Genomic DNA, 25,761 nt, shown 5'->3' on the forward strand with positions numbered 1-25,761 from the left:
ATGCATGACTGATTTTTACAGTCTGTCACTAAATAAGTAGTTGATACAAAATGCAATTAAATAGTTACTCTTTTTTTCTATGCTAATAGGGGTTATGGAAACATAAGGCAATTCTTGTCTTGTAGCTTTATCATTCTTGTTTTCATGGATGTTTAAGACTGGAATATTAGGAAAAAACTGGAGTTATTTAACTGTTATCTATTACTTTTAAGAGTAATGAGGTATAATTATCACTGAAGTATCAAATAACTGTAAAACGCTAGGAAATAAAATGGAGAAACAACGGTAAACTAATTATGATTTCCATTTAATTCTGCATGTATGTATACTAGAGAACAGATGTTTTAGAAACTCTGAAACCTTAGAGCATCCTTCTTTGTCAGTCTTTTTAACTTAGTATACTTCCATCTAATTTTGGAATAGACTATCAGAGTCTTCTTCTCACTAATTTATTACACATGAATGTACACCAACTTATTCAACCTAGCAGATCAAGTATCTGCCTCATGGCAGATGTGGTGAAGTCCAGCAGATATTATTCTTTTGATTAAAACACCTTAATCAAAAAGTCTAGTCAGTGTTGTCATTAAGGCAAGTGTAGATGGATCGTTTTTTTAATGACCTTTCTGTCTGTCTGAGCTGTGGATTACTTAGGTTGCATAAGTAATGGAGGAAGAAGTTGTCCTGAAGACATCTTCCCTTCTCTCTTGCCTGTGACTGGTGCAGCCCCAAGTGAGATCAGAGCAGTTTGAGGGATGTTGTAAATAACCAAGTGAGGGCAAATGGTCATCTAAGGACCACTCCACCAAGAGGACTGCAGGATGCTCTGATCTTTCTCATCTCTGCTTGTTTTAGTGAGACCCTGCCAAAAGACTGAGTCATCTTGCTTGAAATGCAATGAATTTCCCAAACACCTGCCTTAAGGACATCTTTGTGCATTGTTGCTTTCAGTGTGTATTTGTAAATATAAGGATGTCTGACATTGCTGGTCTTATTTTTAAACTTCTGTAGGAAGACGTGTGTGCATTTAAATACCAGTGAGTCAGACACTCTGCCAGGGTAATTAGTTTATCTTCACTGCATTCACTGCAGTGATGTTGATAAAAGCAGTTAAGTACTGCTTTGTGAAATCCAGCTCTGCACATTCTTACATTCACAAATATTAACTATATATTTTAAAATCATTGTGTGACGTTTTCACATCTTGAGAACAGTTTTTCATATTAACACTAGTTCAGAATCCCTTCCTTTTTTAATACTGTCTTCTCAGAAATTTGTCTTCATCTTGCAACCCCATATTTTGTGCCAGTTTTTCTGGGAGTTATTTTTACATTCCAGTGTTGCCTTGAGTTATATATTCTAGTGTTATCTGGGGTTATTAAATAGTATTTTGTATTCTGGACATCCTGCTCTTCCTGCAGGTGCCAGTTTGAAACTGCCAAGGGAAGGACTATAAAAACCATTAGAAATTAATTTCAACACCAACAGTTTGGGTGTGAATATTACCTTTTCCTCTCAAAGTGCAACAGTTTAGCTGCTTGTTTATTTAAAAAAAAACATGTATTTATTTTTTATCAGTTGTATATATTGCAAATTAAGGGCAATCTGTGATTGACTTCATACCTGAAGATGTTGATTTTCAAGTTATGTTTGTTTCTTTCTAACCTATATGCTGGCTCATATTTTTCCCTGCTGCAACTCTTTCAATCCTACCATATAATCAGATCCTGGGGTCTGGTCTCTCTCTATTTGGCACAGCTCCATAAGGAGACAGAGTGGTTCTTCTGTCTTTAGCATATATTGAATTCTCTGGGCCCAGAAGGATTTCCATGGCAGCTGGAATTCAGCTAATGAAAGTCCTTTTCTCCACTTCCCGTTCTGCACTCCCCCTGCAGCTGGTGCAGACCTAGCTTGGTCTGGACTGCATAAAATTGTGTTGCACCAAAAAAACTCCAGTGACAGTAATTCCACAATTAGGCTGCTTTGCATCTGCTCTACCAGTTCAAAACTGTTCCTGTGTTTGGTAACTTACTGGAAAGAATGAACCTAATTAAGGAAGGTTTATTTAACAAATCAGAATAAGCAAAAGTTTCAGATTTTGAAACAGTGCTAAATTTTTGGTATCAAGATTGTTGTCGTTGCCTTGTCACAACTTTCAAACCTTGTCACAACCTTCAAACACAACTTTCAACCTTCAAACTTGACCACTGCATTGATGAGCACTGAACTAAGCCTCATCCCACTAAACTCAGCTGAACATTTCTACAGTGAGAGTTGGCGTGCTGACAAAGAACATACAACACCAAGTTTACTATGTTTTTGTAGAAATATGTGATATTTGTACATAATGTACAATTTGTAACTGGTATTACTTGGTGGTGGGTTTTGCTGCACATTTATAGGAACTCTCAAAGCTTTTTGGCTACTCAAACCAGCTCAGGACACATGCTAAAATTACTTCTTTATCTTAAGTAGCAATAGAAGGCAGGATTGTGAGTTAGCACCCAACACCCTGAGCTCTCACAAGTACCTGCTAACTACTTTTGCCAGGTGGGAGCAGAACAGCATGGAGCACACTGAAGTTCTTGCTGGTCAATGCTGCTGGTGACAGAGCCCAGCTAAAGTTATCCTGCCTTGCCTCTGCTTTAATGACTGGGACAACATGGTGCTTGAGACACGAGGCTAGATGGAGGGCTTGCGTGTCTGCCCTTTTTGCCTGGGAGGTGCTTGGTGTGTGATAAGGAGTGTGGAGACACCTGCAGTGAGCAGCAAGGTCAGAGCTACTTTAGTACTTCTGTGTCTGCTGAAGTCACTTACAGCTCCGAGGGCAGGATAAAAAAAAACCCTGAGGTTGGATAAGGGGGATCTGACCATTACTACTTACAACCAGAGTTCACAGAACGTAAAACTGCCAATGGTTTGGTGTACTTGTGGCCATTTGTCTTTTAACTTGAATTAATTCTGTCAGAATCCTCTAAAACTATCAGGCTCCCAACCATGACTTGGTCTCGCTTATACAGATCTTTGCTCTCAGTGACTCCTGAACTTACACCTGGCACCACCTCCTCTGGCTGCCCTCACCTCTGTAGTTTCCCACTGGACAGACTGTAAAAGTTTCCTCCTTCAGTGACAGAATCTTCTTTCACTTCCTCAAAGACCATATGACTTTCTCACGCATGCACATACACTTGTGTTATAGATGTGAAACTGGATATTCAAAAACAGCACCTGTGTTTTCTTGCATCCCAAGTGGCAACTCCTCTTCCTCACATCTAGCTATACCATTGTGTCTTTGGATGCTGACTACCTTCAAAACCAGTGCAGATGTAGACCTTCTCTCTTCCTCTCGTGTTTTTCAGAAGACCTTAAGTTGTTAAGTGCAGAACCTGGTTTTCTGAATCCCCGCCACGTGATAGTACTGCTGCCGTGCGGGTTGATCATGAAGCACATTCCTCAAAGGTGGAAAGTGAATGGTGGAATTAGAATGCGGGTCATCTATGACACTTAGTTATTTCAGTAAAAAAATAGTCTGCACTCCACCCTGAATGTGTGTCATTGACAAAGGTTTTTTTTGAATGATTTTGGTTTTTTGCTAAGTCTAAAAATGAGTTTTCATCCTATAGAACTGATTTTTTGATGCCACATTCTGCTGAGTTTTCAGAAAAACACAGTTCACATCCCTGTAAGGAGTACATGTTGTATATGAAAAGGTGTGCACTGCCAGAAAAGTTCTGCAACTGTTTTATTTTTAAAATGTTGGAGTTCTTACTGAATCATTTGCTATGTTTCCACTCTGAAACTGTCCCCAGACTCCCTTTCTTAAAGCCCTGAAACCAAATACAAGGTTTTGGGGTGAGTCCTTTAGAATCTGCTACTAATTTTGTAAGTTTTGCACCTTTTGCTAAATCACCTTCACTTCATGGAAGTTTATCCCTAAGGCTCTAATTACTTCAGAAGAGCATTTTTATGCTTCCTTTGAAGGCGTCCTGGAGAGGCTTCTCCTAGATTTAACCACCGTAAAAGGTCTTCACATACCACATACTCATTTCAAGTGACACGTGTCCACTGAGCTATGTTTGGGGAACAGAGGACAAGCATTCCCGTTAAGTGCTCTTAATGCACCGCTCTGTGCGTTGCAGCTGCTTCGAGCTGTTGCGCAAGCATGCAGGACTAGACCGGCACTGGAGGATCACGAAGTTGTCTCCACATTGGTTAGTGTAAATGGCTGGTCTCACTCTTATGCAATGTGCTATGTTGATCTCTGGAGATAGCTGGTTTCTGTTGTACATTAAAGCATATAATGGGATCCTTCCACCTGAGGACGTGCACCAGGCAAGAGCACAGTCAGCCCTGGAAAAAGTGCAGTAGTGCTTTAAATCAAGTTTTCCCTCCATCTGTGCCTTTCTTCTGAGCTGGACAGTGCCAATATTACACAAACTCCTTTCTTGGTTGCCCTTATGTGAAAAATCATTATTGTCTTTAAATGGGAAAGCAAATGAATAAATTTTGCAGACCTTTTCTTCCTTTCCCTGTGACATACCAGTGCTGGAGCTTATCATAAGTTAAAAGGAAACATATTTTAGGAAGCCTTAAATTAAAATCCTGGCAGCACATCTTTGTAATATTTTTTTTTTTTTCTGCAGCTCAATTCAATAAGATTTCTTGTACTGACAGGAATTTTTCTGGATAGTGACTACTTTTTGCACTGGTTGATAAAACCCTTGAAGAAGCAAATCCATGACATTGGGGCTTTTTTTTGGACATCAGATTTACCTGATTGTCCCCTGAGATCAAAAGACAGATTTCCATTTAGAGTGGACCAGAGAGACTAACAGATTTCTGAACTGATACTAAGTTAGAGGCAAAGAATTTGGAGAAGACTGGATGGTATGGAGATTTGTATTTCTCTGGATTTTTTTTTTTTTTACTCCAGAAAGCTATAACTCAAACAGCAACTGCACTTCAGATGAGATTTTTCTTTCTGCCTTTGTTGGTTTATTTTAATGAGAGCCACCAAGGGGCAGCAGATAGAAGCTGATCTCGTTGTTAAAATCTTTAGAAAAAAAAAAAAAAACTCTATTATTTTTTCTTTTAAGTTGCATTTTGGGTCCAGTGTTATCTTACACAAAGAATTAAGCTTCAGGAATGAGGAAATCACCCCGAAGAAGGCAAAACAGATAACATGCTAATGCTAAGCATGATTAAACATTTGCCACCGAAACAAATAAAGCTTTGCAACAAAACATTTCCAAAGCCTATGGATTCATGCACATACTTCTATTCCTTCCAGCAGACAGACACTTGCTCTTGGTGTAGACAGCAGGCTGTATTTTAGTGTTTCCTGCTCATGTCATTACATAATTTACTTTTTAATCTGATGTGAGGAAATTGGTGCTTCTGGAGTGCATGTGGCTCTGACTCGTAGGGGATATTGCCACTTCACCGGGCGGCTGTTTCTGCGTCACTCTGATGTTTCAGTAGTTTCAACTGGACATTCACAATTTCTTGCCGAAGCCCTGGGAGCCCGTTAAGCTTTAAGCAGACCCAGAGCAGTCAGATGAGAATGGGAATAATCTCTCACACCGCAAATTGACTTCCCTCTTTGTAGCCCTAGACACTGTTTCCAGCTGCTTTCAGTCTTTTAAATCCTTGAAAGCTTTCCTAATCCTCATGTAGGCAGCCTTTATGTGCTCTACCTCCCTCCCCTTCCTCCTGATTGGCGAGGCTATTTCATGGCCTAATTCAGCCAACTACTACATCCCTGGGCTGAGGTTTGAAATAAGAGCCAGGCGGACAGTTGCCTCCCCGCTCCCGACTTTTAATAGGCTGGGGGAGGAAGGTTGGGAAACTTGACATTGTCTTAAGAAGAGTCCCCCCAGCAAAGGATAAAAGGGGTGGGGGGGAATAAATAATAGGAGAGAAGAGGAGAAGAGGAGGAGGGGTGGGGGGGAAACTTGCTTACGGTGGGAAACTTGATGGATTTCTGCCCTGCCGACGGCAGCGCGGTGTGAGCAGCCCCTTGCCGGCTGGATGGATGATGGGAATCTCACCATGAGGCAGGTAAGGAGCCGCTGCCCGCCGGGGCCGGCTGGGCGAGGCGAGCCCCGACAGCCCGGGACGGGACCGGTACCAACCCCTGCGGAGCTCTGGCTGCCTTTGTGGTTTTTTTTTCTTGTTGTTTCTTAGCCTTGTCAAAAGTAAGTTTCCAGGGTGAAAAAGAAAAAAAATTTAAAAATGTAACCGATTTGAGGGTTTTTGCTTAATCCTCCCGGTAGGTAGCAATGCCACGCAGGTCATTGTGCCTTTTGGGTTTGTCCGGGGCATGAAAGCGGTTTGCGAGGGATGTAAATCAATTCCAGTTTGCCATGGTTTAAATGCATTGTGTAGGCTGTCTCGCAGCCCTGTTTGTGACATGCGAAAGGAAAGAACTTGCTGTGTTATATGCCTAAATATGCCAATAATTCAGCCCGGGGATAATTTATTAAACAGCTCTGCATGAGTGCCTTGCCTGCCAGTGCTTTAATCTTCTGATTGTTTTAAAATGTAGTTTCAAGCTGTCTTACAGCTTCTCAGAAGTACTTTAAGATGGGTTTTCTAGGGATTTTTTTTCTAAGATTATTCAAATGAGGGTTTTTTTCAAGACTTCTATTCACCTGAGGAGACAAAAGGAGCTTTTATTCTCGTTCTCGCAGTTAAAAGGCACAGTGGTAAAATGTTTTTGATTCTCGCTGTTCATAGTTTTACAACAACAATGTAGGGTTAGAAGAGCCTTGTGGGAGCAGGGAAAACTGGCTGGGCTGTATCTTAAGACTGAAACAGAGATCTGTCCCAGTTTAAAAAGCCTTGCCAGTCCACTTCCGAAACTTCCACTTAATATGTTATTTTCTAGGTAGGCAATGGGTAAATGTGAGGAAATGAGAGAAGTTTTCTAGGTTCTTTTCTGTGTGGGTGTTATTCATTCAGCTCTCAGTGGGACTTTTATAGTGCATGTCCAGGGAATGCATGTGTGACGATTTTGCACCTGTAGTGCAAATGGAGCATTTGTTTTCTGCTCACTTTCTGAAACCATGGTGGGAAATCTCAGCTTCCTTACACCAGTTTTCTGTAAGTTACAGGAGGTGGGGAAGGCTGAAGAAAGAGAGAATATAGGTGATGGGAGGAGGAAAGGTATTTCTTTCTCCCACTAGCCAAAAAAGTACTTTTATAGCTCTTTAAAGAGAGAGGGCAATTCGCATCCTTGAGAAGCAAAATGAAAGGCATTTTATACACTCAAGTTGGTCAGTTGGATGCACGCAGTCTTCAGAAATCATTATCACCACAAGAGGGTACTTTGGCACAGGGGGTTGCCAGTGAGGAATGAGAAAGAAGCAGAAATGTTACAGGATGGCAATAATAAAAAGTAAAACGCTCTGTGAAACACGTGCATTACTCCCCTCAAATACTTCTACCTAAAGAATAAGGCTTCATGGGTAATGAAAATTCATAAGTGGTGGGTTAAAAGAGCAAGGCAAAGAAGTCAGAAGGGGGGGGAGGGAATGTTAATACTCACACGAAGCCTCCCTCTCCCTCCAAAAGAGGGGGACAGGGAAGGCGGGAGACATTCCAGCCTCAGAAGAGGTGCAGGCTCAGACACAGGCGGGGCCCGGCCCGGCCCCCCCCCGCAGGAGCGCAGCGAGGGATACGCGCGTTCCCGAGGAGGCCCCCCCCCGCTCCCCCCCTTCCGTCGTGCCTCCTCCAGGGGAGGGGGGGGGGGGGGGTGGAGCCGACAGCTGAAGCGCTGCCAGAGTTTGTTTAAACACCTGCCCGTGAGTGCGGTTTCTCTCCCCCCTGCCAAGGGAAAAAATTAGGCGTATTTCCCCGGTTTGGTTGGTTCGTTGTGCACAGATATTTTCGGTTTGGCAGAGAAAGTCTGTGCGCGCTGCTAGGGCCTGAGGGGCAGAATCCGGGGAGCTGGAAGGTGAGGGGGGGCAGAGCCACTGGGCACACCGGGCCCCGGCAGCAGACTTCATGTTGTAGTGGGAACTGAAGATTGTGATGAGCTATGAACTAACCGTACAAAATGTTTAGGAAATCCATTACAACAGACACTTAGGAGCAGGAAAGTCACGTGCAGCTGGAGCCCATGCTCCTGCTTCGAGTTTGAAATTGCAATGGGAAAGAGGAATAGGCAGAAAGTGACTTTCCTGTTGGCCCCGTTTACGGCCCTTCCCTTCAGAGGAGCTTTTTTAAGCTACTCTTCTGCCTTGCAGTCCTCTCTCCCTACCTGTCCCGTTGCTTTCCCTGCCCTTCCCCTGGGCTCCCTTCCCCATACTTCCACCAGCTGGCTATAGGACAGAGAGGACATGGGTTAACTCCCTCTTACCAGGCTCTGGGAGCCAGTGCTCCCACTTTGAGAGGCTCTTAGTGGGAGCTGCAGCTTAATTCGGAGTTGTAGAGTTAACCATCAAGCAGGCAGCGTTGTTGTGGGTGTTGGAATGGAAACCATGTATTGTGCTGATGACTGATCTAGCCCAAAGACAGCCCACAGGTACTGAATAATAGCACATAGCAAGACAAATGCACTAATTTCCCCAATAGAAGTTCAGGAATTACTGTAGAAATGTAATATACAGCCTGTTGAGTTGATACAATTCAACCTACTTTACCACTGTGCCAGGCCAATAATCTCTAGCAGGTAACAGGGATTGGTGTAAATGTTGAGATTTGTAAATGAGATGGTATAAATAACCATCATTTTTAGGTGATAATTGAAAACCTCAGCAAGAGGTATCTTGTTGCTGTCTGATAGAATGACCTCACATAAAAGTACACTGGTCGCTGTGTACCTGTAAAAGTTTAAGCATCCACAGGAAATATACCCATTTGTGTGTTCTAGTGTGCTGTAAGACTAGTGTTAGGAAGTAGAAGTGCAATTTTTTAAAAGTATCTAACATGGTTGCAAGACAAAAAACCCAAGTAACCTGACCAGAAAAAATCCTTTGCAGGTAACACATTTTCTGCTTTGCCAGAGTACTTGGTTCAGTTTGTTACTTAAAAAGAAATTCCTAAGTAAAGAAACTTTCAAGTGATGGGAACTCCTGAGAAGATATTTGGCCTTCATGCGGTAGAGTGGTGGTTTTGTGTGGCTGGATTCCCTGAGTTTGCTGCAGAACTGGAGAGGGCACTGTGGGCTCTGTTTTAAGTTCCCTAAGCCTACTTCACAGAAAATCAAATGTCTGATGAATTTTAATACTTCCATTTTCACTCACTTTCACCCATAACATATCTCTGAAGTGCAGCTCATGGGAGTGTCATTGACAACAAATGCAACTCCTTATTTCAGCCTCTTCCTACTGAAGTCGCACTGACTTTGAGGCAGACTTGAGCCCTTCGTCATGTAAAGAGGTTCAACAGAAGAACTGTTAACTGACAGGTCACCTAAAAATGAAAAACTGTGTTTCTAAGCCATTACAATTACTTGTCATGGCTGCAGTCATATAGCTTTTAGCATGCATATAATTCACGAAGTGAATAAACGCTGCATACAATTTCAGTACAAAACACATGTAAAATTCAAAATCATACCCTTTCCTTACAGCTGTTTAAGTTCTTGGCATGTGTGTGTTATTTCTTATTTTCTTTTGCATACCTTTTAAAATTCTTAATGTGTTCCTCGGTAGAAAAGCTGTATTCTTATCCTGGAGTGCTGTAATCCTTAGCCTTGTCTTAGGAAATTCTCTTTTAAAGTTCCTCCTGGGAAGTTTTGTTGTTTGTTTGGTCTGTAAGGGAAGTGTGAACATCTCACAGAATGCTGCTTTTTTTTGAGTACCATGCGGAATAAAGAAAACAAGTGTACAGAGTCCACAGGCTGGGAGTGTATCAGTTAATTAGTGGCTGGACATTGCTCGGTAGGAAGCCTGGCGAGGTTTTTTGTGTATGTGTGTTGTCTGCTCCCTTTGATCACTTGTGTGGTAAATAGACATGCAGGGTAGCTATAGCAACATGTGCTGTAGGTTGGTGGGAACAGAGGGGACGGGATCTTCGGACAAAGGGTAGTTTGTTAGAGTGGTTGGTTCTGATTAGAAAAAGGTGGCACCAATCAGGGCATTTAAAAACATCAGTTTTGCAATACGCAAGTGGATGTTATCAGTTTCAAAGTAACGTTTGTTTCTGTAGCTCTGAAAGAGCAGATCATATGGAAGATTGAGGAGGAAGGGGGGGGGGGATAATTAATAAAAAGCAGAAGCAAAACCCTGTAACACTTTTGAATGTGAAAATGTTTATGCTGGTTGTGCTTTCACTGGTGTTGCTGCACCATCTATGCACTTTGTAAGAAAGCATTTGTAGGAACCAAATTACCACAGATGATGCTACAGATAGTAGTGGTTTTAAAATATGGCTTTAGAGATGCAATGATGATAACCTGATGTTACGTAGTACATCTGATCCATTACCTTTCTCCAATTTCTAAAAGTCCTATGTACAATTTGCGATCAGAAGATACTGTACCCGTTTCAGCAGCCTACCTGTAGAGGTCAGACTTGAAGTTTTCAAAATCTTCACAATAGGATTTCAACCTAAAGCTATAAAAATACAAAACCAGGCATAGCCACTCTCCTCATTAACTTTATGTGGAATAAGTAAAGTAATGTTGGTTAGTCAGTGTTGGGTTATGGAATAACAGTGCATTCTGCATTGATGGCAGCCTGAAATACGTCGCAATTCAGCCTCATCTCGCATCTTGAACAGAACCCAACCCAAAGCTTTTATTAGCGCCTGAATTATTTAGATGTGTATCTCCCTCTCTCTGATCCCCACCAGGCCTCCTGCCTTTGATGAGATCTGTCTCTGGCTCTTGCCCTCCCACCTGCCTGCACTCTGCTGTGCTGGCTGCCGGCTTCCCACTGCTGCTTAGTCCCAGGGCTTCCCTGCTGGGGAGGGACAGGGAGGCAGGCAGTGGCACAGAGGCCTTCCACAGCTTCTGAGCTCTACAAAAAGTTGTCAGACCTCAGAGTCCCTCCGCAGAGTAGCACCAGAGGTAAGGGGTCTGCTGGAGCCTGGGGTCGAGGAAAATGAACTGCTGGGAACGAGGAGCTCACGGTGGTAAATGCTCGGGGGATATGCTGAAGCTCAGTAAATGCTTCAGCATTTGGAGAAACAATTTGATTTGGAGAAACACACAGTTTGATTTGGCTGAGAGTGAAGACTGAGCTGAGAGAAAGGAGCAGACCTGTATGCGCATACAGCCATGTGAATAGCCTTTTGAATGTGTGGTGGAGTTTGTTTGAACTGAATTTCAGACTTCTTAGGGTACTTCATTCTTTAGTCTGTTCTTGGGTTTGAAGTCTTTTATTGCAGTTGTGCAGCTTAGAGCTTGTAATGCTTTAGCAAGCTGTAAGGAATTACTGTATATCCCTGAGATCCCTGGCTTGCAGTGCAGAATCCACCCTGACTGAGAGCTGGGAAAGGCACTAAAGGGTAGGAAGCTGATTTTGATCTCTTTTCTAAACAATAAAAATAGCTCTTAATTCTTTAAAATTCTTTCCTATTTGCTGTCATGTCATGGTTGGTTACCATTATTATTTATATCTTCCCAGGGGGATGTAGGAGGACAAAAAAGCTGGCAAATAGGCAATGTTTGTTTGGCCCTGAAGTATGATAAAACTTTTTTGATTGCCTAAGTGTTGAGATAGCTGGGTGCAAGAACAATTTTAAGATAGTAAAATAAATACAAGAGAGTCCAGGCTTTTACTCCTGGCTTAGTGGGACAGTAGATGAGGAGATCCACAGGGCTGACAGGATTTTTCATTGTAGTGTGATAGACTGTAATGAAAATATTTATGGAGGGATATTTCATGGCCCCAGAAAGGAGCTGGTGACATGCTATGACAGTCACTCCACATTTTGGGGCGAGGAGGCTGTCATATTTCTCATGCTTTTGGTGGTGCTGACAGCTTCCCGTCACGCTGCACCCCGGCTGCCCTGTGCTGCCCGTGCACCTGCAGGCCCGGGGCATTGCCTGCCACCTCCCTTTGGCACCCCTGTGTCCTGAGCAGGTGCCCATGACTAATGACATTAACTTGGCTCTTTGGGTCTGCAGGTATTTAATTACTGAACAGCTGCAGCAGGAGCTCAGAGAGGCCCCCCACCAGAGCAGGAGGTCGGGCTTGTTTGTCATACTGGCGAGCTGATGTGCTACTTAGACTCAGGTGAAAAGAGACCTCGCTCACATGAGACCCCCCGACATCTCTGGGATCTCCCTTTCTGGTTTTTTATTAGAATCCTTATTTTGAGCATTAGCTGAGACTGGTGCTTTCTTCCAAAACATATTGAGAAATCAGTATTCTATGGCAAAATGGTTCTCACAAAAACTCTTTGTTTTTCAGTAGTTGTCCCATATGGAAACATCATCCCTCTTTTTATTTTTTTTAATTTAGTTTGATTTTTTTAATTTTTTTTTATTTTGTGGTTTTTTTTTTCCTGAGAGGTAATTGGAGACATAAAAAAAAAAAAAAAAAGAGAAACACTACACATTTGCATATATATATATCTATTTAGAATTGGAGTTGCCAAATCCAGCCACTCTGTCATAAGAACAGCCAGCATTCGAGTTTCAAGGTACTCTTCATCACCAAGCAAGCTTCAAAAGTGTTGAAGGGGGTTTTATCAATGAAATATATTGGGTTTTCCCCCATAAGATTATACCCTTTTTGCAAAATCTGTGTATTCTACAGGAAGATGTAAACTCTGTTGACAACTACTGCTTTGTGGACCATCAAAATCTGCCTCTGTCTCCTGCCTCAGCTTTTTTCCTCCTTCCCAACCAGCTCCAGCTCCCTGGGTAGCTGGGCCTTGAGCTCTCAGCCTGGTCTCTGGTCCCACCTCAGCTCCCGAGGCAGGGATACAGATAGATATCACTCTCATTTCTTGTGTTTCTCTTCTTCTGTGAGTCACGAGAGGCTGTAGGTGGAATCCTACACCACTCTGTTTATAGTCTCACTGAGAAATAGCGTGCTGCAAATCTGACATGCAGAGGAACAACAAGAGTAGGGGAAGGGAAGGCTCCTCTGAGCAAGGAAAGGACTATCCCTTTCAGAGCACTGCATGTGGATAAAGCTTTTAGGCAGGGACACATGATGGCCAAGCACAGAGCAGATTTGTCCACATGATGCTCAGGAGAGTGTATATGCCTGGATTCTGCCTTGTGTTAAGTGGCATCAAAATTAGCGTGCACTTTGCTTGCTGACGTTAGCTATGCGGACCTTGTTTTTGACAAATAATATGCAACTTATAAAGCTTAATTGTTTACCCATATGCAGTTATGCTATTCCATACGGTTTAGTAGCACCTATTGAAACAAGTGACCATAAAGAGTTAATGACTTCATTTCTATCTGGATAACCTCAGAAGTATAGTTTAGGCACAGATTTCAAACTGGGAGTTAAGCAGTTCAAAAGTGCACTATATTGTTTTGGTCTAATTAACGCAACATGGTGATAAGACATTAAAGCAGAGTGACAACACTATACATTGATAACAAGGGACATTAATGCCTGCAGACACAGTCTACATTGTAAATATCTGAAAAAAAAGGCTTATTATGTTAGATAGGTCAATGTGATTTGACCTAGTTTTGCTTTGCTGCTTGGAAATTATGTCAGTATTCATTATGTCATCTCCTTGGATGAGCAATTTAACATCCTTTTTGCATTGCAGTGTTGTCCTAATATTTTATATATATTTACTTGTTCTCTAAAAGGATCCTCCAGGCTAATTCTAGAGATCTGGGAAAAACTGATACAAAACAAAATCCCCTGAAACTGGCTTCCCTTTTATATATGTCTTCTGTGCAACAAAAAGGAGTGAATTTATTCACAGCAAAATTATAGCTACAAAATCTGAAAAGTATCATGTCCCTTTTGCATGTAAAGCTCATTAAACCTCGTGACTAAAGAATGACTGTGCTAACTCATGTAGCCATCTACGCTTTTCCTGTGCAGGTTTTTCATTGCTAGAAAATAGTACTTTTAGCTTTAACTGGATGCTTATGTAAAATAAAGTGGATTAAAGGAATCATGCCATATACTTTCCTTGTGAAATGTAAGGTCTCATATGAAGTCATCAGTATTTCTCTTGGAAAAACTGAGGTGGTTTTTTTAGTCTTCAACAAAATCACAAGGACTTTCCTTCATATTTATGTTTATACTGTTTTTTCTCTCTCCTACCATCTGGACTTGTAAGGGAAGGACCGTTGTTTGCCAGGACTCAAATTGTGGTACATCAGGGAACAACTAGAGGATTAAATGCTACTGTTCTTTGATAGAAAAATAATCTGTTGCTGTTACAGTATTTTGGTAAGTGCTAGCAAAGGAAAGCTCTGTCTCTTTCTTAGCTTTACCTATCCACTCACAGCTATGCCTGTTACTGGTGTGTAACCAATGAAGGGTATTACAAGGTTGCACCTCTTGCTTCTTAGCCTTCCTTGATCCAAAAGCTCTCAAGCCTGTTTTTGCTTCTGCTGAAGTCAGAGGGATTGGGAAGGTGTGGTGGATTCCCCCTTCAAAATAGGGTGTTATTGTAGTTATTCAAGTATGTCTGTGAGTAAATTTGCACCTTTGTGACAAATGACGAACAGATCAGGTAGTAGTGTGAGAGCAATACCATGCTTTCTTTCCTGTTGGTTTTTTTTACCATTTTTATCTTAATTTGTATTTTCTTGAATAATAAGAAATTTGTTCTTGAGTTTCAGCATGAGCTTGTTCCTTGCAGTGTTGAAATATTTTAATGGGTAAGCGCTGTACAGGTTCCTTATCATTTCTTCAAATACATCTAATCTTCAAAAGGTCCTGCTTACTCAGATTTTTCAGCTCAAGTAAAATTTGAAATTGTAATAGCTATCTGAAGTCTTTGAATATACTTCAGATGCAAATGCTCTTACATCCCTTGTTAACCAGCTTAATTGGAACAAAAACCCGATAAGAATGAGCGTTCAGAGGTGCCTCTTCTGTGCTATAACATTTGCTCTTGATCCCTAATTAAGCCTTGCTACTGAAGGTTAAAAAATCCTCCCATAATTTAACTCTCCTTGAATGTCTTGACTGCAAAAGAAAGTGTCATGGGAGAAGTCTACTACTGCCTCCCATGCTCCTCCTCCCTTTAAAGAGAACTAAAGTGTAAACTGCTTATGAAAGATTAGCAATGACTGGAAATAAATATCATGTATCCCCAGAGTAGTAGAAGACTCCTGCTTGAGGGTAAAGATGATTGTGGACTGACAACAACACTATTCACATAGCTAGCAAGTCTTTGCATGGATAGGGATTCACAGAAAGTTCTGATTGGACGCTGGAGATTATCTGGTCCAACCTTCTCTTCAACACAGGTTACTACAGGAACTTATTCAGACAATCATAAGCATTTCCAGCATATGAGAGTCTGGCAGCCCCTTCCAATCTCCAGCTGCTCTCATGGGGGGATAATTTTTTTTCTTATATCCAGACAGAATTTCCCTCAAAGCAGCTCATGCCCCAGCCTTTTGTCCTGTCAGTGGGCATCCTTGTGAAGAGAGTAACTCCGTTTCTTCTATAACTGACTTTTTAGATATTCAAGAAGTGTGATTAGATCGCCCTTGAGCCTTCTCTTCTCCAGGCTGAGAAAACCTGTTTTTTCCAACCTTTCTTCAAATGTCAAGTTCTCCAACTCCCTAATAATCCTGGTGGCCTCCACTGGACCCTTCCTAACCTCTTCAACTGAGGGAACCAAAACTGGTCACAGTATTCCAGGTGTGACCTAATAAGTGCTGAGTAGACTGAAATAGCCGTATTATGTGATTTACTGACTGTACTCTTGCTGGTGCAGCCCACGAGACTGCTGGCTACCTTCCCTGCCAGGCACACCGCTGGCTCCCATTCAGCTCTCTGTCTGCCACCACCCCCAGGTCCCTTTCAGCAGAGCTGCTCAGCCCATCAGTCCCCAGCTTGTGCTGCTTGGGATTACTTCTTTCCAGGTGCAGGGCATTATATTTATCTTTGTTAAAGCTCATATGATGGCTGTATTGAGAAAATTGCTTTACATCCTCCAAGAGAGGCTTCCTGGTCAACATAACAAAAAAAACCCCCAAACCTTTCCCCCTTTAGCTTCATCTTACTGCTTGATTGCCCACAAAAGGCTTTAGTTATTTTTCAACCATCATCTGTCTTTCTGGACCAGAAATCCTGGGGTATTAGATCATGGATCTTGTCTAATTTGTTATTTTCATGATTTTTTTCTATTGTCTGTTTCTATGAATTTTTACCTGTAAATATTGTAGAGGAGTTAGCTTTAGGACGACAGATTGTGTCGTTGTGGTCTAGAAAATCTGGAAACTGTTACCAGAGAAAAGAGGTTTGTAGAGAAATGCAATTTATTTCCCTGTTTGTCTTGAGCTGATGAGGAAGGTATGCCCCAAGAGAGACTAATACCCAATGGTGCTGATTTTTTTCCTGAGGTTCCCTTGAGTTTTCAGACTAATTCCAGTACATTCTCCAAGTCCAAATGATTTTTTTTTTAAATCGCTTTGGATGAAGCCTTGCTGCCTTCTACCCTTACCCTGCTCTAGGATGTCTCTTACTGCCTCCTCACTTCTCTGTCCCTAGTTTTTTGGCCTCTGTCTTTAACCTCCTTCTCCTTTCCCAGGCATCTGGATGACACCAGAGCTCACAGAACTGCAGGGTAAACCCAGAGGGAAGAGAGGAGTCTTGAAGAGAGAGGGCAAATGCCATCTCAATCCTCTCCTTTTCAAATGTGTTTTTAACCTCATCAGGGAGTTAGGCTTTGCCAACCTAGGACTCCTGTCCCTGTCAGTGTGCAGCTGGAAGTTTGAGCATGACAAAGAAGAAAGCTGGTAGCACTTTTTTACCCTCTCCCCTTTCCTCCCCTCTCCCTCTCCTCCTTCTACATTGAACTGGTATAGGACATTTTCCTTGACACTCCTAAGCTTGAAAATATTTTTTAGTCTTTCTGAACATCTTTTGGTGGATGTTTGTTCCATTGGTTGGTGTTATGCTGTGGAATGACTAAATGGGTTTGTCTTTTTGCAGTTCTTGAAAAGAGGTAAAGGAAGGGGAAGAGAAAGGGAAAGAATGTGGCAGCTCTGGCTGTTTGTGTGCTATTCCTACATAACAACAGGGGAAGCAGATCTCTATTTTTCTTGTCAGCAGAACACTTTAAAATTCCAGGGTGCATTCCGAAGACTAGACTAGGTTACTCAGAAAATAAAGTACAGACGAGAGGGACAGAGAGAGGCCCAGAGGGAAAACAACTATGTGGGAGAGGAGACCAGGAGGAGCCTGCAGAGAAGGAAAGGATTACCAGACTCTCTTCTTAAAATTGCATTAGGAAAGCAGAGGAAGAAGCCTTTATACAGAAATTGTAAATTAAGCTTTTTCAAAGCCTTGAGGATGAAAATAGGACTTTTCAGTGCTACAGAATCAGAATTTGCCTTGGTAAGCACAGATGCAAGAAAGAGGGATAGTTCATAAACTTCAAGAGCTTGTAGGCAAAAGAAGGAAGGCAGCAGACACAAAGGTAAGAAGGATAAAGAAGACCTCTGAAGGCATACAAAGGGGGTTAAACACTCACAACAGCCATTGTAACTTCCCATTCTTTCTCCATTAAACTGTCTGACCTATCTTTTCTTGAAAGAACCATTCCTGGTGGTACCTGTTCTTTACAGGCCCCTTTGTGTTACACTGTAAAGGTGTAACGGGATGATCAATGGAGTTTTGTTTTATAAATCCTTTGGAAAACTATTTTTCTAGCAAGCTTTTCTTTCTGACGGGTATTAAAAAGACACTGCAGTATTCTAGGGTGTTGGATTTTTAATGTCTCTAAAAGCAGCTAAAATATAAGGCTTATTTTTTTGATCAAACTGCAAGGCTTCTAGCTTTTTGAATCTTGAGGTCATTATACAGTGTGTGTAAATAAATGTTTTCTACCAGGCCCTGAAACCTTGCACATGAGGGCTAGAGGTATACATAATCTGTTAAAAAGTCAAATGTACCCATAACTTCATGCATCTTCATTTCTAAACTTTGTAAGCCAGGCTTATGGGACAGCCTTGATGTAAAAAATTCAAGGAATTTTTTTACCATAAGGTTCTGTTAAAAAAGGACTTCATTCCAATTATAAGACCCATACTCCTGATGATCTTGTAGGTCTTCCTCTGTGTAAACAGACTCACCCTGTGGAAGTGACAGTCTGGCTATTAACAAACAGAAAAGCAAGCCCATGGTGCTTTAGTTTGCAAAAGTCTCACTGCCCAAACCGAAACTTTTCCCATACAATTTCATGACTGCAGTTATATGGGAAAAGCTAGTTTTTATGATAAAGACATTTGATGTTGTGGTATGTCATCTCAGTTAAAAGTACTATGAAAGATGTGACACCAGTTAGAAGCTATGGACAGATACTGTACAGTGCTGCACTTAAGGCCAGGCGTAATTCTAGTCGTTAGAGTTGAACGGTGACTGACTTAATTTTCCCAGCTTTGGACTGTTTCATTTGAAAGTGCTGTGCAAGGACTTATCCATTAGAGATTTAAAAAATGCATGTTAATATGCTTTGCTGTGCAGATATAACTAAGTGATATTAGGATGGCATATGCACTGTAGCACATAAAGCAAGCTTGGGCATTTAGTCATGTTGGCAATAGATATTTGTTTATTTATTCTGTTCTCTTTCTTGTGTAGGGTGAAAAGGTTACGTATGTCTTCAGGTGATAATTATTTAATTAATAGGGGTGGTTTTGCTCCAGATCAGAAGGTCAAGAATCTTTGCCTAGTGTGTGGGAAAGAATGATACTCCGAGTGATTAACACCCTGAGGAAATTTCTCTGAGTTTATTTTGGCTGGTCTGTAGTTGATAACTCCCTTGGCTAATGGCATGCCCAGCTCCACGTCAATCACCATTTGCAGAGCTTAACTCTGAAGAGCAGTTATTAGTCACATATGTTGTCCTGTCAACTCTTGTTTCAAAACCAGAATGCAAAATGGCACTGTAGTATTTGGGGGGTTTGTTTCTATTTTGTTGCTGTTAAAAGACTCCAATTTTTAAAAAAGGAAATACAGGAAGGCTCTTGGTGAAAGTCTGCTTATATGAAGTAAGAGACTCTCCATGCCACACTACTTCATTTTGTAGGCAGGAGAAGTCTGAGAGAGAGAGGGGCCAGGAGAATGGGAATAACTGAACAAATTCCCATAGCTGTTACCACTTGTGCCCTAGGCTGACAGGTGGGTGCTATATGAGGAGCCTCTAATGATATTGAAGATTGTATATGGATAAAAATGATGACCTATCATCATACCTTTGGTTGTTGTTAATGGTACACACTTTTGTCTAGGCTTGTTTCCGTAGAGAGTTGGAGGAAAGGATGGGTTTTGTGTCAGTAGAGTGTTAGCCAATGTGTGGTCCAGGACAGCTATGACTTCCTGGTGTAATGCTGTGAGGAGAGTTGCAAGAACGACAAATCCTTTGTTGGCTGCTCCACACCAGCTAGCTGAAACGAACTGTTAATCAGGAAGGGGAGCTGGACAGTGACATACCAGAGAGCCTTTGGAAAATTTTGTCATGCCTTGGTCTTACCTGGAAATGGAAATTAAAATAATGACTTTGGAAGATGTTTTGAAGTTTACATACAGTTTTACTTACAAAAAGCAGTAAGAACCAATGATATTGATGATTTAAGAAGGCATAGGAGAAAGCTTCTTACCCTAGGGTTGAAATGTATATTGTGTCTTTGCAGAATATACTTCTTTTAGAATGGTAATCTCTTCCCCAGCAATATCCAATCTTTCTTCTCTCCCCAACTCCCTCAAAAGAACCCAAAACCCTTCCAAATCAATCAGCCCACTAAAACTGTTTCATTTTCAGATCACAGAACCCCAGAATAAGGCTGAGTTACTGTGCTCTGGGATGTAGCTGGACTGAGCAATAGTTTTGTTCAACTTGACTGTCTTAAAGCACTAATACATATTATAGGTAAAACAAAAATGTTTGTATTTAATGGCAAAATTAATTGAAAGAATTGGTTTTTACTTTTTCATTAAAACATTTCATAGTTGACATACTCCTGTAGGATGTACATATTTTGATGAAACTGAACTTCTCAACAGGGAGCTGTTCTATCAAAAAAAAATTGATCTGTTCCTGTGATCTGTGAATGAGACTGAAATACTCATTGGAATTAAAACATCTGGTGAAAGAGGAGGTGAAGAATTCACATGAATTTTTAAAAAGTTATTTCGTTGTGAAATTTTGTGTCAGACCAGATAATATAAAAGAGACTTTACGAAATGTAAAATGTGAAATATTTTAATTTTATTAAAAATAATGTTTGTGTTTCATTATTGAAGAACAAGCCTCCAGTAGTTAGAAGCACTTAATCTGATCAGGTCTCCTGATCTCTGTAATAACAAAATTGGTCTTTTTTATAATCACAAGATTACTATTATATTTTAGCTATTATGGAAGAGAAAAGGTAATGAAATGGTGGATAAACATCCTTAGTCTAGGCTATAGTGAGGATCTTGCTAGCTGCCATGAGGTAAACATTGCAGGTACCTTGTTTCCTTCATAGGCTTTTGTAACAAGATAACAAACGTTTATTTTTTTAATTCTTCCTCCCTTACCAAACCTCTATCCAGACAGACATCGACGTACCTTTCTAAGAAGTGAAGAAAAAAGGCTTTAAAGGCTGCATGAGGCATCAACAACAGGCCGTGTTTAGATATCATTTAGTGATTGTCCTGAAGCACAAATTGATGCAAAAATTTACTGTGTAGGTAAGAACAAGGGACCAGTTCCAGTCTGGGATATAGTTGCTTAAATATACTTCCAGCAGTGATGTTCCACTAGCTCAGAAGGATACAAGGAACACCCATTCTCAAAATCCTGATTATACAACTAATGAAATGAGTCTTAATATCTCATAAAATATTTAAGGGAGATGGTATAAAAGATCAAAAGCCATGAAGGCCTCTAGAATGACTCGGAATGAGGGAAACAAATGGCGGCTGTCCTCACACTAGTAGGAAATTCCTTGGGGGGAATTAGCAAATGATACTAGGAAGTGGACTATACTTGGACTAAGAAGAGCTGCTTAAAATATATGCTAAATCCCCAAATCTGACCTGGGGAATTTCTGTCCAGACTCTAGATGCATTATCAGTTTAACTTTGAGCATGTAAGATGTGTTGACCACACTTTCCAAATATTAACAGCATTTTGTTTCACTGGGTGAAATAATTCACAGATGTTTTACCATGCCAAAATTTGGCTGTGGTTTAAAGCATCATGTTAAAGGTTTGGTACGTGGTTGTATTTTTAATATTTTGCAGGTTTATTTTATAAATGCAAACATGCTGAGACAGGAAACCTGGACTGGGTCAGTTTGTGGCTCTGTTACAATTTCACATCTCCGTATCTCCATGTGCAACTGAGGAGTTACTCATCTGGTTTGGGTGGTGACCCCCAACTCTCCCAAGCTAGCAACACAGGCATAGCTAGAAGTAGGCCCCCAGTTCTACTTTCATGTCAGCCACTATACATCCCTTATTCACCTCAGGGGGAGGACACAGATTAAATCAGTTTATGCTGCTAGTTCTCTAGTACCTCTCTGTATTTCCCTCCAAGTGCCCAGAAAGTCAGGGAAGCCTTCCTGCAATTGAGTGGAAGGCATCATGGAGTGGTTCAGCTGCAGCTGGAGGAACCACAGGAATTGCCCCAACAAATCTTAGTAACAGACACAGGAACTTCAGTCTGAAAACTGGTGTGAAAAAACAATAGAGTGAAAATTGTATATACCTGAGTGAACACAAGTTTATCTGCGTTACTAACTGGATTTTAGATATCTGGATCTAAATCTGTGGCTTATTACTTATATGAAGGAAAGGAGGAGATATATAAAGAGGACCTGCAGAATCAGGCCTTTCCCAACAAAACCTTGCATAACTAATCTTTATCTCTGCAGTCTGTCTTCAAACTATGTATGGCTTGACATACAGAGCTAAAGCCTCCCCCATGTTATGTGGGATGTTCACTTTAACTTAAGGAAGAAAAGTGGTGGGAAGGTTTTAAGTAAGTTGTGGTGAAAGATATTTTATTAAACATAGGTTTGATCTAGGCAGAACAATACAGAATAATGGAAATAATATTGAGCATTGCTGCTGCCTGACAAGTCAGGTTTAGTGAAGGAGTGCAGTGTTAGTCTTTCCGCAAGGTCTAATGCAGCATGAGGGAACAGGGTGGGGGAAAGGCATCTCCAGTAGGTTTGGGATTTTTAAGAAAACAGTAAAAAATTCATGCTAGCCTTAAATACGATAGTAGTCTTAGTTTGCAGTGTTCTCCCCTCATCCTTATTTAAAAAGATTAAAATGGAAGTGTTTGGTTTTAAGACAGAAATACTGTTTACACAATGAGACAGCAAAAGTCTGTGCTGCCTGTAAAAGACATACCTTTTAAAACTGACTTCAACAGGAAATCCAAATGTGATATTCTGTAGGTTTAAAAAAAGCCATTTTATAATCCTTTTCATGTAACTAAACATTTCCAAGTAATTCAGTGATCCATTTAATATGCATGAGGGAAGGGATGCCATTCAGAGGGAGCTTGAGGAGTGGACCAATGTGGACCTGATGAAGCTGGGGCAATTCCCAGTATCAATACAGAGTGGGTGATGAGTTGGTTGAGAGCAGCCCTGTAGAGAAGGACTTGGGGATACTGCTGGATCAGAAGCTGGGCATGAGCTGGCAATGTGCACTTGCAGCCCAGAAAGCCAACTGTATCTCAGGCTGCATGAAGAGAAGTGTCACCAGCAGGTTGAGGGAGGTGAATCTCCCCCTCTACCCTGCTCTCATGAGACCCCACCTGGAGTTACTGCATCCAGCTCTGGGATCCCCAGCATAAGGACATGGATCTGCTCATGTGGGTCCAGAGGAGGGCCACGAAGATGATCAGGGGGCTGGAGCACCTCCCCTATGAGGACAGGCTGAGAGAGTTGGAGTTCTTCAGCCTAGAGAAGAGAAGGCTCCAGGGAAACCTTATAGCAGCCTTCCAGTACTTAAAGGGGGCCTACAGGAAAGATGGGTAAGGACGTTTTATCAGGGAGTGTAGTGATAGGATGAGGGGTAACAGTTTTAAACTGAAAGAGGGAAGATTTAGGTTAGATATAAGGAAGACATTTTTACAATGAGGGTGGTGAGACACTCAAACAGGTGGCTCAGAGAAGTTGTGGATGCTCCATGGTTAGAAGTGTTCAAGGTCAGGCTGGATGGGGCTTTGAGCAACCTGGTCTAGTGATGTCCCTTCCCACAGCAGGGGGGTTGGGCTAGGTAATATTTGAAAGTCTTTTCAACCCAAACCATTCTATGATTCTATGATTTTTTCTTTCAGTTTATTTAGGTCCTGGTTTAGGCAATATTATGAGATGCCCTCTTTTAATAAGCCATTCTAATTTTGATTAAACCATGCATGATTGCTTTCCAGGAAGTGTACTAGTTTAACTGGGAATATTCTGGATATACTGCAGTCTTGTGATGGGAGTCATCTGGAAATACAGTCACTGACAATGGAACATTATGTATTAGCCCATTTGCTGCAGGCTTCTTTTATAGTGCGTGGATATAGGTACTTCCAGAACAGGATTCTTTTTTGCACTAAAGCCATTTAAAACTGACCAGTTAAATTGCTTCCCTGAAATGCCTATTGAGTATAAAAGGATCTCAGGATTAGCAGGATCTAGTCATCTGTAGGCTTCCATATTATGGGCACCTCTACTTCAGCAGAAGATCTGAAATTTAGTATAATTTAGAGTGGGTTTGTTTTCTCTGACATCTGTTGTATCTCATTCAAAGATAACTTTATAAGACATGCAGAAAAATCTTGCTTTGTTGTCTTTCTGACCTAAAATCAGGTGAGATGAATTTCAGCCTTTATAGAGGATATAACCAATTAAGTTTAGCAGAGCGGTACTTCAGTCTCCCAGCAGACAGGGATGATTTCTTCAGCAGAATTCATACTACAGTTTATTTTAAATGCTACTCTATGATAGTTAGTCACAGTGAACTGGGCGAGGGCACAAACTAACAACTTAATTTCAAAAATGTTAACTTCAGAAGCATTTCTCCCACCCAGAACGTTAATATGGCTGAAATGTATTATACCCTGTAGGTCTCCTAATGGAAATCTCACCTGTGTTTCCGACTTCATACCACACATTTTTGTCTTCATAAACCAGGACTCCAGTCATGACTATCTCCTGTCTTTTCAGTGTCTTCCACTCCCACTCATTCCCATTCCCATGACTTTACCTTTACCCATATGTTCTATTTCTGAAACTCGATGTTCCCCACTTTCCAAATTTGCCTGTGCCTGAATCCTCAGTCAGATTTTCCTGAAGGTGCTGAGCTTTTGGCATATTCAGTGCCTGTGTCCACATTAACAAGTCATGCTGGACCAGTTAACAACAGATCTGTAGAGTGAAGTGATTGGTGCAGAAGTATTCAATACCCAGACTGTGCGCATTTTACTCCCATAGTGTACTCCTTCTAGTCAGGGCCTGAGGGCTGGATACTCATCTGGAGCTCATCACCTGGCTTATTTCATCTGAGAGGATGAAACTTCATGTGCTCTAGCATCAGTCAGAGATACGAACCAAAGCTTGATTAATGGAGAGGATTGGGTGATTGTTCTCATGACCTGAACTAAAGCACCAGCAGGAAGACATACAGCAAGCACAGGGCTTCTGCTTTGCAAAGGCACAGATATCCTTAAATTAGCATTTGAACTTCTCCTTTCCCTAATACTGATTTCCAAACTAGGCTCATGCTGAGTGATGATGCTAAAAATGCAGATACAGCTAATGAACAAGCCACACTCAAACTGCTCTTATGGCACATTGGTGTGACTATCCCTCAAGTGAGGAGGTTAAGTTATACATGAGTGAACTTAGGTATTCTGAGCACAGCAAAAATGATGAAGGGCAGACTTAGGAGGAGGAAGATGGTTTGGGGACAGAGGAGTACTAATGCAAAACAGTGTTATAGTGCTAATCCTTTAACTTCCTCTCTGGGCTTTGTTGCCAGACCCCTATTGGGGCCTGATTATTCAGACTTCACTCTGTCTTCCCAGGCATCCCTTTCGAGCAGAGCTGCCTCTTTCCATAGTTAACAGGGAGCTGAACTGCAAAAGGCAGCTAGTGTTTCTTCAAGGTGGCAGACAGCTTTTTACTGTTAAAACATTGTAATTCAACTAAAGGTACAGAATATCTGCTGACCAAGCATATGAATGTGTTTAGGAAGCTATACTGCTCAGAAGTATGGGAGTATTGTAGCTGTGTTGCATTATTTCTTATCTCTGCTAACCATGGAGGGATCTCTTCTATAGAAAAGCTCAGGAGTACATAAAGGCACTGTTGTTTCTTGGAGTTAGTGAAGCTATGAAACGCATGAACTTTACCCCTTGCCTCTACAAAAGGTCTGCCAGTTCTATGAATTTTAAATCCATGGGAAATTTTTGTTGCCCTCGGCCATTGAGTTTCAATGGCTAAAACTCTTTCTGAAGTTATGCTTGAATGCTATTTTCTTTATAGCCTCCAAAATGACACCTTATGCTTTTCCTGCATTCATAATGCTGAGAAAAAGATGAACAAGTGTTCTCTGTTCAGACAACTGTCATATATAATCTGATCTCTTTGCCTGTTTGAATGTAGTGATTTAATGCCAATAATTCCAAGAAATAGTAAAATGT

At 41.3% G+C, this 25,761-nt stretch overlaps 1 protein-coding gene across 2 annotated transcripts in view; it reads left to right on the top strand.

Annotated features, from left to right (window-relative positions):
* MID1 (midline 1) overlaps positions 1-25,761 on the top strand; it is a 359,385-nt gene that overhangs the window by 202,944 nt on the left and 130,680 nt on the right. Inside the window, exon 1 of one of the 2 annotated variants that reach the window (XM_074858822.1) lies at positions 5,977-6,060. The exons of the other annotated variant lie outside the window; for it this stretch is intronic. The gene's annotated coding sequence lies outside the window, so the exon portion shown is untranslated. Of the gene's footprint in view, positions 1-5,976; positions 6,061-25,761 lie in introns of those variants that run through there. 2 annotated transcript variants of the gene reach the window in all.

This window comes from Strix uralensis, chromosome 2 (assembly GCF_047716275.1).
Source record: "Strix uralensis isolate ZFMK-TIS-50842 chromosome 2, bStrUra1, whole genome shotgun sequence".
Lineage (NCBI taxonomy): Eukaryota > Metazoa > Chordata > Aves > Strigiformes > Strigidae > Strix > Strix uralensis.